Consider the following 15,958-nt stretch of genomic DNA (forward strand, 5'->3'; position numbering starts at 1 on the left):
TTTAAGTGGCCCATAAAATTTTGGCACATTGACTTATCAAGCTATATACAAAACCGTACAAAAATTATGAGAGCAAGAGATGGATGGACCAAAACGGACGAAATTATGGTGGTAAAAAGCGATCGGTTCTTTATTATTAGGTAAAGACATATGAAGATTCATCTTGCATCCATGTTTAAAATAAACCAAACCTAAAAAATTATGTTTACAAATTAACAAGCATACATCCCACATTAGAGAATCGTCTAATGAACCGAAACATCGACTTTTACTCGATACAGAAGTTGTACGTTATAAACAAGAATGCTAAGGCATAACTAATGTCATAACCATTGTTTAAACTATTTTTTTTTTCAAACGCCACACTAATGTAAAAAGCTTTCACAGAAAATAAATCACTTTTGGGTGCTATAACTTATAATCAAATTGGGATCATTTTGGTTAAGCAGGCTGGATCAGGTTTTCGAGTTTGTACATACCAAGCGAACCTTTTATAGAAGCAGTACACCGTTGATACAAGAACATTGTCTAATCATTGGCCTTCTCCTACATGCACGTATCATGCAAGGAATTTTGACGCTGCTTGATTCGGCATCTGGTCGTATAACTCATGCCTTCATTATGTTTATCTTCAGCTCTCCTACAATCCCGCACCTCATCATTTATATTTGTTTATTACCAAACGGGCACATCAATTGTGTACTCGCTGACATATATAAATTGATTGGATTCTTTTTTTGAAGGCAAATTGATTGGATTCTATAAAAAGCATCAATGTGGGACTATTAATTCAAAGGCGAGTTCTCAATTTTTCACAAGCAAAACAGCATGTGTATGCTGTTTCCCCATAGGAGCAATACTTTTTGGCCCGGTTGGCCCATCATGTGCGTCTTTGTCCATCCAATCATCGCATATATAATTAGTCTTTCTTTAATTTGTGTGCAGAACAAATGACTAGTGTTTTCGCTGATATATTTTGCTCTAATCTATTAGGCCTGTGTTCGATTCGTGTCACAGCCTAGCGAATTTATTTTTTCCGCCCTAGGCGTCAGCAAGGGTGACGGACGAAAATATTGTGATGCAAGAAATCTATCTATACCTACTTTAATAAAATAATAAAATAATAATATTGTGAAGGAATTAAAAATTCTCAACAAGAATTTTAATGTCAGAACTGAAACATTTTATGAAAAATATGTTTTTTTAATATACGGATTTTTATAAAAATTCCAAATATTTTTCAGAAAAATAAAAATAAATAGAATATAAGAACGAAAAAAGAAAAAGAAAAATATAACACTGGTAGAAAACCTTCTAGAAGGTTCTCAAAACCTGTAAAACCCGGCTGAGAAACCTCTAAAACATGCCACGTGAAAGCTGTACTTCTATGTATGGATGGGCCGGCCCAAAAGGCATAATGTGTTGCATACAGATTTTACCAGTTTTATATCTCTTAGAAAGTACAAAACAATCGCTAGGTTGGTTGGCTGGTGCTTGCACCATCAAGCGCATGGTGCATGGTTCAAATCCTATCTGTGGCACTTATTTAATTTTTTTAAAACACATAGCGACGAGCCCAGCAACAGTACCATTGAGCTGAGGCCAGGCCCAATAAAAGTTGCGTTCGTATATTATTTGGACAAGCGTGCGCAAAAGTTTAGTACCACCTCGAATAGCAAAAAATCAAAATTAGTAGTATAGGTGAACAGATAAAAAAATAAGTATATATATATATATATATATATATATATATATATATATATATATATATATATGGAAAATCCATCCTACCATCCGGTGATAGTTACCCCACATGTCTCATATACTACTTTATCATTTTAAATATATTCATATATTATATCTAAGATATTTCAAAGCAAGTTATATGGAAAAATTACATATGAAATCATAGTTTTTGTTATATTTGTGAAATACGTACATATTTGTACGTAAAAAAGAGCATACTCAAAACATGGTATATACTACCTAAAAATTAGTATATATACTACCTAATCATTGTTATATACTACATACTACACGTACATACTCTCAATTTTGACAGATACTACATACAACATACAAAATGCAAGTGGTGGTAACTACCACTGCTTGTAGGAAACATTTGTCCTATATATATATATATAAGAGAGAGAGAGAGAGAGGGGTATAGATGTAGATATAGATGTCGACCTTTTATACATATTATATATTTTTGGTATACATTAATATTTTTATGCATGTATAACATTTTAGATCATTAGTATTTTTTATAATATATATTTAATGTGTACTTCCTTTTCTTACACATGGTACATTTTTATACACATTTATCAAATTTTAATACATGATTAATATTTTTCAAATATGTATTTTCAACCTTTTTAAAATGCATGCTAAATGCTTTTACAATACATTCTTTATTTAATTTTTGAATTATACAAATATTTTTGTAAACTATGTGAATTTTTTTACATTGTATATACCATTTTTTAAATGTCACAAATACTTTTTTGAAACACGTGAACAATTTGAAAATGTATCATACATTTTTTAATGTTGTAAAACATTTATTTTGAATTACATGAAGATTTTACAATGTTTATCATTTTCTTAAAGTGTCACATACATTAAAAAAATGTGAGAACATCTTCGAAATGCTGCAAACATTGTTTTTTAATGCTGTCAATATTTTTATGAACTACGGTAACAAAAAAAATAGATTACAACAATATTTTTCAAATTCATTATTTTATTTTTTAAGTAATTTGATCTTTCTTGGATATATGTATTTAGAATATCTCTTTCATAAATATGAAACAAAAAATAAAGAAAAATGAACTGACCTGCAGGGAGCTACTCCCTCCTTTCGAAAAAGCTTACATCCATTTGAGAGACAAGTTTGGAACAAGTTTTTTTGGACGGAGGGAGTACTTGGGAGGGCCCAATAATCAGGGAGTGAGAGCCGCATGTAGTGTCGTTTTCTTTCTTCCCGTGGAAGAAAGAGGATCCTTTGACTAGGTTTCTCGTGCCTCCCGCCTGTTTTGCCGTCGGTCTACCTCATCTTCTTTGGTCTTAGGTCTATGGAGGTGCAATGCATCCTGGCCCTTGCCGGCGGAGGGCTCCGCTTTTCCATGCTTATTTGATTTTTGTTAGGATTTGTGCCTTGTTCAGAGAGGCAAGGCGGCGGCGGCTCTCTGGAGATGAAATAAGGTTCTCCCCATCTAGTCCCCGTCCCAGTGTTGTTTCTAGCATCGTCGGAGGGCGTTGCTACTTGTGAGTTGCATTGGGATTTCCTCGAAGAGGAGAGGATGATGTAGTATAGTAGAGATAAGTATTTCCCTCAGCCAAGGTTATCAATCCAGTAGGAGAACTGATGACCCACAAGTATAGGGGATCAATCGTAGTCCTTTCGATAAGTAAGAGTGTCGAACCCAACGATGAGCAGAAGAAAATGACAAGCGGTTTTCAGCAAGGTAATGTTTGCAAGCACTGAAATTGTAAGTAACAAGTAGTTTGATAGCAAGGTAATTTGTAACGACCAAATAATGGTGATGGTAACAAAAGTGCAGCAAGGTAGCCCAATCCTTTTGAGGCAAAGGATAGGCCGAAACAGTCTCTTATGATAAGAAAAGCGTTCTTGAGGGTACACGGGAATTTCATCTAGTCACTTTCATCATGTTGGTTTGATTTGTGTTCGATACTTTGATAATTTGATATGTGGGTGGACCGAAGATTAGGTGTTGTTCTTACTTGAACAAACCTCCTACTTATGATTAACCCCCTCGCAAGCATCCGCAACTACGAGAAAAGTATTAATAATAAATCTAACCATAACATTAAACTTTTGGATCCAAATCAGCCCCTTACGGAATAACGCATAAACTAGGGTTTAAACTTCTGTCACTCTCGCAACCCATCATCTAATAACTACTCCACAATGCATTCCCTTAGGCCCAAATTTGGTGAAGTGTCATGTAGTCGACGTTCACATGGCACCACTAAGGGAATCACAACATACATACCACCAAAATAACGAACACATATCAAGTTCATATGATTACTTGCAACAAGATTTCTCCTGTGACCTCAAGAACAAAAGTAACTACTCACAAATGATAATCATGCTCGAGATCAGATGGGTATTAAATAGCATACTGGATCTGAACATATAATCTTCCACCAAATAAACCATATAGTAATCAACTACAAGATGTAATCAACACTACTAGCCACCCACAAGTACCAATCTATAGTTCCGGTACAAAGATTGAACTCAAAAGACGAACTAGGGTTTGAGAGGAGATGGTGCTGTTGAAGATGTTGATGGAGATTGCCCTCCCCAAGATGGGAGAATTGTTGGTGATGATGATTTCCCCCTCCGGGAGGGAAGTTCCCCCGGCGGAAACGCTCCGTCGGAGGGCAAAAGTGCTCCTGCCCAGGTTTCGTCTCGAGACGGCAACGCTTCGTCCTGAAAGTTCTCTCCTGATTTTTTTTCTAGGTCAAAATGACTTATATACCAGAAGATGGGCACCGGAGGTGGGCCGAGAAGGGCACAACCCACCCTGGTGCGCCCAGGTGGGTTGTGCCCACTTGGTGGGCCCCTCTAGTAGTTATTTGCTCCAATAATTCTCATTGATTCCATAAAAAATCCCCGTGAAGTTTCAGCTCATTTGGAGTTGTGCAGAATAGGTGGCCTGACGTAGCTTTTTCAGGTCTAGAATTCCAGCTGCCGGTATTCTCCTTCTTTGTGTGAACCTTGCATATTATGAGAGAAAAGGCATTAGAATTACTCCAAAAAGCATTATTATGCATAAAAACATTGTAAATAACGGTAGGAAAACATGATGCAAAATGGACGTAGCAACTCCCCAAGCTTAGACCTCACTTGTCCTCAAGCGAAAACCGAAATCAAAAAACATGTCCACATGCTTAGAGAGAGAGGTGGTGATAAAAACAAAATACGTACATAGAAGCATCATATATATTATTGTAACAGCAATCAACTTTGACATAAAACTTTATCATAGAACTTTTATCATATAACTTCTCATGAATAAGTAACAATTCATCACAACATCGAAGTATAAGGCATAAACTCTATTTAAAACCAACAAACTATGTTCTCGGTCAACTTTGCAACTACAATTCGTCATCTTTTCAGGGAAGGGTCACGTATCAGAGCCTTTTGGCAAGTCCACATACTCAACTATCATATAGTCTTCTATGATTGCTAACACTCACCTCATACACATGAGCAAAAAGTTTCAACCGGACACATAGAAAGATAAGGGCTTATAGTTTTCGCCACCCAACATATTCACCTCAAGGGTGATGCCAACAATAATAACTCATGCTACCCATATCCAACTGGATATATGTGCCTAGATCTTTCCTCACCACATGATGCTTGCCAAAAGAGAAAATAAAAAGGAATAGAGGGAAATATTTTGACTCTTGCATAAAAGAAAATAGATAAAAGTAAAAGATAGGCCCTTCGCGAGGGAAGCAGAGGTTGCCATGAGCTTTTTGTTTGTATGCTCAATCTCTTAATGCAAAAGAACATCATGTTATATTGCCCCTTAAGATAGCAACCTTTATTATGCAGTCTGTCGCTTTTATTCTTTGCCATCACAAGTGTTGGAGATATGCCCTAGAGGTAATCATGTGATGATGATATTTCCATATGTATTCATGAGTTCTTTGTATTGTCCTTGAACATCATCAATGATATATATCAATAAGTATGTGACTTGTTTGTGGAACTATGTATTGTATGATGATTGTTCTAATGGTCCCTAGTTGATAAGGTTATGCGGACACATATCCTTGACTAGTATACGACTCGGTTGATGACTATGTTTCACAGGTCATGTGCATGGAGATGCTAAACCAATAGTATGGGCTCAGGGATGGAAATCACTGAGTTGGATAGACCCACTTTGAGATGCAGTGAGATATAGTCATCTATTAGTCTCAAGTACAATGTCTATGCCATGTCCTAGACCTGAGGTCCTCACATGTTCTCGGGATGAGGATCGACTCACTTAGGGTCTATCAAACGCTACTCCGTAACTAGGTAGTTATAAAGGTAGCTTTCGGGTGAGTCGTGAAACATGCCACGAGACATGGTTGACCAAGATGGGATTGGCCCCTTCTATTTGGAGAGATATTCTCTGGGCCCTCTCGAGTGATCAGATTCAGAAAGCATGGCCATGCGACTTGGGTTAAGTGTTAACCCAGTTTGAGAATCTGTATCACGGTTTCGAGAAGAGAGGTCGAGCTATCACAAGGGTGACAAGTACTCGCCTTGAGCTCGACAACAAATATTGTGAGGCAAAAGGAATGATGCATATGACACATTGTCAAGGTTCGTCAAACGACTTTACGCACACTTGGGAGTTGGCATGTTCTGCTAGGAGCCGCTACCAACTATCGACTATGGTCGTGTCCATGTGTACGTGAACCTATAGGGTCGCACACTTAAGGGGGTGCAGCCCGTATGGATTGGATCCAAGTGGAAATGGATGCAGACTCCTAGTGGGCTCAAGTGTTGAGCCCACCTCGGAGGTCTATATAAAGGGGAGTGGGTGCACCACTTAGGGTCAATCTTTCCAACCCTCAATAGTCGTCGCCACTCCCCACGCCCATGACATGCGATCGGACCTAGCAGTCTGCCGCCCTCCGCTGCACCCTGCATGTGTGGATACCTTGGAGGCATCGCATCTGCGGTGCTTGGACGAACCGTTCGAGGGAACCGCGAGGCGCCATTCGCGGGAGATCGACAACAAGAGGAAGAGACGGGCCGAGAGATCGACTACACGCATCACCAACTCTACTTCCGCTGCGGTGACTGCGCATCTAGTGGTAAACCCGATCTCGTAATCTATTTCCAGCAACATGATCTTGGGTGCGTGGTAGAAAATTTTATTTCGCGCTAGCGTAGCGTACTGCGTGTTCCAACAGTGGTGTCAGAGCCTCCATTGTGTGGTGATAGATTCGATGATATGCATATGAGATATGTAGATCAGTTTTGGTGCGAGTCGAAGAGATCGGCCTCGCACGTCAGTGTTGAAGGTTGGTTTCGTGATCTTGTTTCCATGATCCTGACACAGAGGTCGTGACACGAGTTACCCCTACCGGTCGGTATCCGCCATCGGGTAGACAGTGGAACGTAAATCCAGATGCAACACACAAAGATAAATGAGATTGATCAAATCGGAACATATATCAACACCGTGGAAATGTGATTTCCGCAGTGCTGAAATCTGTTGGAGCGGTCTCGGTAAAACGGTTGTAACTTTTGCATACGAACTCCGTTTTTGCTCCACGACCTATCAAACTGAAGCTAACAAAAAGTTGGATTAGCAGCAAAAGTTTGGAATGAGATTTTGGCGCTTCTGGCTAGGCCAAAATCCTCTTGGAAAATAGAGTTTCAGGAGGTTTTATCTTTGGCGGTAGAACGTCTGACTCGTTTTTGCAGGGAATGCTTGTGATTTGGTATAGCCCATGCATGTTGGTTGTGTATTATTGTTTCATGACCTGCGTGTGATGAGTGCGGCAACCGGCAGGAGCCATATGGTTGTTCCATTATTGTATTAATGACCTGCGTGTCAACATGAGAAGCCATGTAATGTATTTTACTTTCTATAGCTATTAGTTTGTAATAGCATAGTATCTTATGTAAACACTTGGCAGTTGACACCATGGCGTGGAGATGGAGATCACCACGAGAACAACCATGCATGGAGATGGAGATCACCATGGGCAGACCACGCACGTGGAGATGGAGATCACCATGTGCTATGAAAAGGGGGCTATACCATATCACACATATATAAACTGCCTATGAAAGTTTATCCCTTTTATGCACCCTTCTTTTGCATGGTACATGTTTTAAGTAGGGTGATCCCTCAATGAATGTCAAGTATAAATGCCTCACCAATTGCTGCACCTTCACATATCAAGTATATTTAGTGGTGGGCCTATAAAATTAGGGTGCCACTAGATCTCCTTGAAGTGATGGGTTTGTATCAGACACTTACACACGAAGCATTGGTTAACTTGTTGTGGCTATCAAAACAGTTTTGGGCCACGAGTCATAGGAGTTGGCGAGGCATGAAATGTCCCCAACAACAAGAGTCGTATGGAGATACGATTAGCAAGAGTTGCTTACCGAGTGATCTTGTATTCTAGCGGTGATGCAAAAGCTCACTAGTTGACATGTTGATCTTGGATCTTAAATCACTAAGTATCAATCGAGGGATGTTGATTTTAGTGGGAGTAATGATCTTATTAAAATGTTTAATATGAATTACTCTTCATGATTACATGTCTTAGTGTTTTGCATATTTTTGTTCTAGATAAATGGCAGCACCTGCGCAAGTTACCCCTTTTGCGTTGAAATCAATCGTGGAAAAAGATAAATTGAACGGAACAAACTTTACCACCTGGTATAGAAACCTGCGAATTGTTCTTAGGCATGAGAAAAAGGAACAAGTTCTAGAGAATCCACTTCCAGAGGAACCTGCCAATAATGCTAATGCCACAACCAGAAATGCCTACCAGAAACTCGTTGATGAATCAAACGAGATCAGCTGTCTCATGCTGGATTCTATGGAGCCCGATCTGCAGCATCATTTCAAAAATATTGAGGCTTTCGATATGATCGAGAACCTCAAGAGCATGTTTCAAATGCAGGCTAGGACCGAAAGGTTCAACTAATGGCGATCCTTGATGGATTGTAAGCTGAAAGAGGGTGATCCACTGAGCCCACATGTGATCAAGATGATCGGATACATGCAAGCTTTGGATCGGTTGGGCTTCCCACTGGGGGACGAGTTGTCCACAGATACAATTCTGGGTTCTCTTCTGGATAGCTATGGGTCGTTCATCTCGAACTACCATATGCATGGGATGGAAAAGAATCTCACTGAATTGCATGGGATGCTCAAAGTGGCAGAGCAGGATATCAAGAAAGGTACACATCATCAAGTGTTAATGGTGCAGAACTCAGCTAAGTTCAAGAAGAGCTGGTCCAAGAAAAAGGCTAAGGCAAAGGGCAAAGAGAAGGAGGCAACTCCAAATGCCACCGCTGCGCCTAAGTTAGGGACGGCCTCGGGGAGTATTTTCTTTCATTGCAAGGATCCCGGACACTGGAAAAGGAACTGCAACAAGTGGCTTGCCGAGAAGGGCAAGAAGACTGGAAGTATGACTTCTTCTTCAGGTACACTTGTTGTATATGTTATAGACATTTATCTTGCTGATGTTTCTAGTAGCTCTTGGGTATATGATACCAGATTGGTTGTTCACATATGCAACACGATGCAGGGGCTAAGCAGAACTAGGAACATCGCAAGAGGAGAAGTTGACATACGCGTCAGGAATAAAGCAAGAGTTGCTACATTGGTCGTCGGCACTATGCAACTTAATTTACCTTCGGGATTTGTAATGGAACTGGATAATTGTTATTATGTTCATGCTTTGAGTCGAAACATTATTTTTGCCTCATGTTTGATGAGACAAGGTTATGAATTCAGTATTAAGGACAATGGTTATTCTATTTACTTGAATAATATGTTTCATGGCTTTGCACCCATTGAGAATGGGTTATTTATCCTAGATCTTGAAGGTGAATCAGTTTATAGCATAAATGTCAAGAGGCATAAGCCTAATGAGATAAATCCGACTTACATCTGGCATTGTTGGCTAGGACACATTAGTCAAAAGCGCATGAAGAAGCTCCATGATGATGGAATTCTAACTTTGTTTGGTTTTGAATCATTCGAGACATGCAAGTCTTGCCTACTCGGTAAGATGACTAAGACTCCTTTTGCAAAGAGTTGCGAGAGGGCGTTCGAGCTGTTGGAACTTATACATAGTGATGTATGTGGACCAATGAGCACGATAGCCAGAGGTGGTTTCCAATACTTCCTGACTTTTACCGACGACTTGAGTAGATATGGATATGTCTACTTGATGAGGCACAAGTCAGAAACTTTTGAAAAGTTCAAGGAGTTTAAGAACGAAGTGGAAAATCAACTTGGTAAGAAAATCAAACTTCTACGATCTGATCATGGCGGTGAGTATATGAGCCAAGAGTTTGACGATCATCTGAAGAGTCGTGGAATAGTCCCACAACTGACTCCCCCAGGTATGCCACAGAGAAATGGCGTGTCAGAATGGAGGAATCAGACTCTGTTAGACATGGTCCGATCAATGATGAGTCAGTCGAATTTACCCTTGTCATTTTGGGGATACGCTCTAGAAACTGCAACTTTCACACTAAATAGGGTACCGTCTAAGTCCATAGATAAGACACCATATGAGATATGGACTGCGAGAGTCACAGTTTGTCTTTTCTAAAAGTTTGGGGATGTGAAGCATATGTCAAGTGACTCTAGTCGGACAAGCTCACACCCAAATCAGACAAGTGCATATTAGTGGGATATCCAAGGGAAACCTTGGGATATTACTTCTAAAACCGTGAAGAGGGGAAAGTGTTTGTCACTCGACATGGAGTTTTCCTTGAGAAAGAGTTTCTCAACCGGAAGGCTAGTGGGAGGAGGTTCCGACCCGGAGAAGTTAGAGAACCACACGGGGACGTTCCAGTAGGTGATTCTGTCACAACGGAATTATTCAGGGAACCCGTGGTGGAGTCGATGCTGGTTCCATGGAGGTCGGAAAGGTTACGCAATTTGCATGACTGCAATGTGTTGTTCTTGGAGAATAACAAGCCAACTACATATGGGGAAGCAATGGAGAGCCCTAATTCTGAGTTATGGCTTGAGGCCATGAGATCCGAATTAAAATCCATGGATGACAATCAAATTTGGAATTTGGTTGATCTGCCAGATGGTGTTCGAGCCATTGAGTGCAACTGGATCTTTAAGAAGAAAACTGATATGGACAGAAATTTCACAGTCCATAAGGCTCGACTTGTCGCTAAAGGTTATCGACAAGTTCAAGGAGTTGACTACGATGAGACGTACTCACCGGTAGCGATGCCTAAATCAATTTGGATCATTCTTGCTATAGCGGCATATTTCAACTATGAGATATGGCAGATGGATGTCAAAACGGCTTTCCTTAATGGAAATTTAACCAAGGATGTGTATATGACACAACCCGAGGGTTTTTTCGATCCAAAGAAGTCTAGCATGGTATGCAAGCTTCAGAGATCCATTTATGGATTAAGGCAAGCATCTCGGAATTGGAACATTTGTTTTAATGAAGTGGTCAAAGAGTTTGGCTTCATCAAGAACAACTGTGATCACTATGTATTCAAGAAGGTCAGTGGGAGCTTAGTTGCATTTCTGATCTTATATGTGGATGACATATTATTGATTGGAAATGATGTTCAAATGCTTGAATCTGTCAAGGACTCATTGAAAAATAGTTTTTTGATGAAGGACTTGGGAGAAGCAGCTTATATTTTGGGAATAAAGATCTATAGAGATAGATCGAGAAGGCTTATTGGATTAAGCTAGAGTGTGTATATTGACAAGGTGTTGAAGTGGTTCAACATGCAAGATGCTAAGAAGGGTTTCTTGCCCATGTCTCTTGGCATTAGTCTTAGCAAGACTCAGAGTCCTTCGACTCCTGATGAGCGAAGACACATGGATGGGATTCCGTATGCTTCAGCTGTTGGGTACATCACGTATGCTATGGTATGTACTCATCCGGATGTTAGCTTTGCTCTTAGCGTGGTGGGAAGATACCAGGCTGATCCAGGTAAGAGTCACTAGACATCGGTTAAGAATATCCTTAAGTACTTGAGAAGGACTAAGGATATGTTCTTGGTTTATGGAGGTGAGGATGAGCTTGTTGTAAAGAGTTACACCGATGCTAGTTTCCAAACTGATAGGGATGATAGTCGATCGCAATCTGGGTTTGTGTTCATTCTCAAGGGAGGGGTAGTGAGCTGGAGGAGCTCCAAGCAAGATACAGTAGTTGATTCTACAACAGAGGCCGAGTACATTGCGGCTTCTAAAGCTGCAAAAGAAGGTGTTTGGGTGAAGAATTTCATTTATGATCTTGGTGTGGTTGAGGGCGCGTCTAAGCCATTGGACCTTTATTATGATAATAGTGGTGCCATTGCGCAAGTCAAGGAACCACAGAACCATCATAAAACCCAACACATGCTCAGGCATTTTAAGCTTATTCACGACATTGTCAAAATAGGTGATGTAAACATATGCAAGGTGCACACGGATGCAAATGTTGCTGGTCCATTGACGAAGCCTCTCCCACGGCCAAAGCATGAGGCGCACATGAGCTCCATGGGCATACAAAGCCTAAATGATTGACTCTAGTGCAAGTGGCAGACTGTTGGAGATATGCCCTAGAGGCAGTCATGTGATGATGATATTTCCATATGTATTCATGAGTCCTTTGTATTGTCCTTGAACATCATCAATGATACATATCAATAAGTATGTGACTTGTTTGTGGAACTATGTATTGTATGATGATTATCCTAGTGGTTCCTAGTTGATAAGGTTATGCGGACACATATCCTTGACTAGTATACGACTCGGTTGATGACTATGTTTCACAGGTCATGTGCATGGAGATGCTAAACAGATAGTATGGGCCCGGGGATGGAAATAACCGAGTTGGACATACCCACTTTGAGACGCAGCAAAATATAGTCATCTGTTAGTCTCAAGTACAATGTCTATGCCATGTCCTAGACCTGAGGTCCTCGCATGTTCTTGGGATGAGGATCGACTCACTTAGGGTCTATCAAACGCTACTCCGTAACTGGGTAGTTATAAAGGTAGCTTTCGGGTGAGTCGTGAAACATGCCGGAAGACATGGTTGACCAAGATGGGATTTGCCCCTTCTATTTGGAGAGATATTCTCTGGGCCCTCTCGAGTGATTAGATTTAGAAAGCATGGCCATGCGACTTGGGTTAAGTGTTAACCCAGTTCGAGAATTTGTATCACGGCTTCGAGAGAGAGGTCGAGCTATCACAAGGGTGACAAGTACTCGCCTTGAGCTCAACAACAAATATCGTGAGGCACAAGGAATGATGCATATGACACATTGTCGAGGTTTGTCAAACGACTTTACGCACACATGGGAGTTGGCATGTTCTACTAGGAGCCGCTACCAACTATCAACTCTGGTCGTGTCCATGTGTACATGAACTTATAGGGTCACACACTTAAGGGGCTGCAGCCCGTATGGATTGGATCCGAGTGGAAATGGATGTAGACTCCTAGTGGGCTCAAGTGTTGAGCCCACCTCAGAGGTCTATATAAAGGGGAGTGGGTGCACCACTTAGGGTCAACCTTTCCAACCCTCGATAGCCGTCGCCACTCCCCACGCCCATGATGTGCGATCGTACCTAGCAGTCCGCCGCCCGCCGCTGCACCCTGCATGTGTGGATACCTTGGAGGCATCGCATCTGCGGTGCTTGGACGAACCATTCGAGGGAACCGTGAGGCGCCGTTCGCGGGAGATCACCGTTCGCGGGTCTTTGCTGTTCGCGGGAGATCGGCAACAAGAGGAAGAGATAGGCCGAGAGATCGACTACACGCATCACCAACTCTATTTTCACTGCGGTGACTGCACGTCTAGTGGTAAACCTGATCTCATAATCTATTTCCAACAGCATGATCTTGGGTGCACGGTAGAAAATTTTATTTGGCGCTAGCATAGCGTACCGCGTGTTCCAACAAGAAGTTCATACAATGCTCAATTTTCTCTTACACTAAATAATCCAACACTTTTAGAAGCAATTTTTATTTCCTTTTTGCACCGATGATAACTTACTTGAAGGATCTTACTCAATCCTTAGGTAGGTATAGGACTGTCAAAACAAGATATGGGTTTAAGGGTTTTTGGATGCACAAGTAGTATCTCTACTTAGTGCGGAATTTTTGGCTAGCAAAGATGGGGGCCAAGCACCACATGTTGAAGGATCTATGACAATATAACTTCTATGTGAATATCAACAAACATAAATCATTACATTGTCTTCCTTGTCCAACGTCAACAATTTTGGCATATAATATTTTAATGGGGGCTCACAATCACAAAAGATATCCAAGATAGTGTATTTGCATGTGAATCTTCTCTTCCCTTATTAACTCTTTCATGAATTGCATCATTGACCAATGCTATGTTTGTAAATCTCCAATAAAATTTTCTACGTATACTCTTCCTTATGTGATGTCATTACTTACCATATGATCTTTTTCATTTTTTATTTTCTTTTTATTAAACATGAAAGTAAAGAAAACAAAACTCAAACTAAACTTTATTATATATCTCGCACACAATTACGAAGATAGATCGCTAAGCAAACACTCGAAAAGAAAGGATTGAACTAAACTTTTATTCATCTAAAGCAAAAGATAACTATGGATCAAACTAAGATAAGTAAAGGCACAAGATAATGGAGGTGATACGATACTGGGGCACCTCCCCAAGCTTGGCACAAGCCAAGGGGGTTCCCATACCCGATACTATTTTCCTTTGGTGATGAAGAAGGAGGTGGTGGTGATGAAGTAGTAGCAATCTTATCCTCGGGTTTCCATGGAAAGGGCTCACCATCATAAGAGGAGGAGTGAGTTTCACGGGTCCTGCAACTGGCGGCCAAACTCATACCTTTAAACCTCGCCTCATATTCGAAGACTTGGTTTTGGAGATCATAGGTCTGGCTTTGGAGGAAGTTGATTTTCTCATTGAAGGTGAAGACGATGTCCTTCATGGACTTGCCATCCACCTTGAGATCACGGGTGTAATCCGTGATCATGAGGTGATTGGCATTGAGTCCGCGTTCCACCATCCCCTTGCACCGGAAGACTTCCTGCTCCATAGCTTCAAGCCTAGCCTCCACGAATCCCGTCCCCTTGGGACCTTCACTACTGCAGGATGCTACTAACACGACACTACGATCAGAGACCCTTCGAGAAACTTTGTGCGATGCAATAATCACAAACGATGGTGTCAGAGAACCGTCAAAAATGTCCAAAACCTTTGGATGACAGATGCATCAAACACGTTTCAGATTTTAGTTGCGTGTGCGATGCACGACATATGGTTCAGTTCAATTAACTGTTTGCGATGAGGAGGAACAAAAGAAACGGGCAGCCAGATGAAGGCGTGTGCAATACACAGCATACGGTTCACTCAGATGAACTGTTTGTGATTAGGCAACACAAAAGAAACGGTCAGGCAGATCAAGGTGTGTGTGCGATATACAGCATGTGGTTCACTCGAATGAACTGTTTGTGTTGAGACAAGAGAATAGAAATGGTTCAATATAATAAGATGTGTGTGATACGTGGCAAACAGGTCTGTAATCAGAAATGTGCGGGAAGACTAACAACACAAACGATTCCTGTTAACAAGCCGTGTGTGTTGTGAGAAAACGATTGCTGGTATACAATCATCATTGATTGATGAAATCATCACCTACGGGTTCCCTTGTTTAGTCCGTGTACGATGTGATTTGCTCTATCTATAGAGCATCAACAAATATACTTAAAAAGGCCGCATTGCATAACCAAATTAAGCATACAATTAGACAAGTGACTACATAGATAACATTTTCACACACCAAAGCAAGCAATTTCATGCATACTAAACTAGGAGAAACGAGGATCTAATCATCTACTTCTTGTTGCAATGACGCTTGCCATTGCTCTGCTGCCGGCTGGATCCCTGGCCATTTTGGGGAAGGAGGCACTTCCTCATGTCAACGATCCGCATGTACATGTCGTAGCACGTGTACGCCTCCTTGGCCATGTACATGACTTGATCTTTGTCGAGTTTCTCCATCCAGGCCGAGTGCCAGGCACGCTTGTCGTTTTTGCAGGAATCTTTCATGTCTCTGTAGTAGGGGTCGATGATGGCCTCGGCGAGGTGAACCAGTGAGTCCTTCTCATGCTCCTTGCTGCCCCAGATCTTGTATTGGCCCTGGATGTCGCCAAGATTCTGGTAGGC

Source organism: Triticum dicoccoides, chromosome 2B (genome assembly GCF_002162155.2).
Source record: "Triticum dicoccoides isolate Atlit2015 ecotype Zavitan chromosome 2B, WEW_v2.0, whole genome shotgun sequence".
Lineage (NCBI taxonomy): Eukaryota > Viridiplantae > Streptophyta > Magnoliopsida > Poales > Poaceae > Triticum > Triticum dicoccoides.